We start from the raw sequence: 1802 nt of genomic DNA on the forward strand, positions 1-1802 counted from the left end.
TAGATCCCAGCGCTGGCAACTGCAGCATATTTCTCTCCTCCTAGGCGACAGAGGTAGGTGTGTGTGTGGTGTGTGTGTGTGTGTGTGTGTGTGTGTGTGTGTGTGTGTGTGTGTGTGTGTGTGTGTGTGTGTGTTGTGTGTGTGTGTGTGTGTGTGTGTGTGTGTGTGTGTGTGTGTGTGTGTGTGTGTGTGTGTGTGTGTGAGGGAGGGGGGGGTTTGTGTGTGTGTGTGTGTGTGTGCGTGTGTGTGTGTGTGTGTGTGTAATCCTGGCGGTCCCTGCTGCTATGGGCAAGAGAGAGAGAAAGAGAGGGAAAAGGAGGGAGGGATAGAGAGGGACAGAGAGCGAGAGAGAGAGTGTGTGTGTGTGTGTGTGTGTGTGTGTGAGACAGAGAGAGAGAGAGAGAAAGAGGGAGAGAATGTGAGAGAGAGAGAGAAGGAGGGAGAGAGAGAGACAGAGTGTTAGACACATAGAGAGAGTGTGATAAAGAGAGAGAGACAGAGAGAGACTGAGAGAGAGACTGAGAGAGAGAGAGAGAGAGATAGAAAGAGAGAGAGAAGGAGAGAGATAGAGAGAGAGATTGTGAGAGAGAGAGCTAGAAAGAGAGAGAGATAGAAAGAGAGAGAAGGAGAGAGATAGAGAGAGTGTGTTGCTGTAGTGGATTTTAACGAGATGCTCAGTAACCGACGACAACGCAACAATGCAGCACGAGCGCTGGTGAGTGTCTCATCCTCCGTGTGTGTGTGTCTGTGTGTGTGTGCGTGTGTTTGTGTGTTCTACAGTGTGTGTGTCTGGAATGTTCTACAGTATGTGTGTGTGTTTGTGTTTGTGTGTGTGCGTACGTGCACCTGTGTGTGTGTGTGTCTGTGTGTGTGTGCGATCGTGCGTGTGTGTGTCCTTCCGTGTGTGTGTGTGTGTGTGTGTGTGTCTAGTTTTTGAGGCGCTGTAAACTAACAATGCTGCATTCAGTTGTGTATCATCATATCTTGCATATCTTCGTTTCTAGTCAATCAATCAATGAACATGTCTTTCAAACGTCTGTCGCCCCCATGAGGAAATCTGAGTAATTACAACAACACTTTCTGTCGGTGCATCTACATCCACACTATTCGCACTTTACTTTAGTATTACCATGTAAACATCTGGTCAATGATCAAATTCCTTCGTGATTTTCTCTACTTATGACATCTATTGCAGCATGTCCGTCCTGGGAGAGGGATCCCTTACTCTGTCGACTCTCCCTGAGATTTCTTCAAACATTTTTTTAATCCCGGTAAAGGGTTTTTACTGGGAGTTTTTTCTCAGCCGAGCTAAGGGTGTAAGGGCAGGGTGTCATATTGTGTCATACTGTATGGAATGTAAAGCCCACTGAGACAAATATTTGTGATTTTGGGCTATACAAATAAAACTGATTTGATTTGATTTTATGAGGTAAAGCCTTCAGTGATGGCACATGGATTTTATACCTTCTGCTGTACGTCAGGTTTTTTTCTTAGCAGTAGAATCAACAACTGAAACATTTCTTGGGCTCTTCTTCTTGAGGATTTTTCTGAGCTCCTGCACCAGTGTCAGGAGGGGGAGTGGGGGGGACACCAGTTTGTAAACGCTGCCATACTGAGAAATACAGAGAGAGTTTTGTGGAGCTGATAATAGGCTTAATCAACTTTGTGTCAACTTGTTTGGCTGATGGCTTGAATGTAATCTATATTGATTTGTTTGAAAAAAGTTACGCATTATAGCTTTAAAATATATTTGAAATTAATCAATTTTATCATATTTTGTATTGCTCAATTGTTTTGGAAAT

Source organism: Ammodytes marinus (assembly GCF_949987685.1).
Source record: "Ammodytes marinus genome assembly, chromosome: 14".
NCBI classification, from domain to species: Eukaryota; Metazoa; Chordata; class Actinopteri; order Uranoscopiformes; family Ammodytidae; genus Ammodytes; species Ammodytes marinus.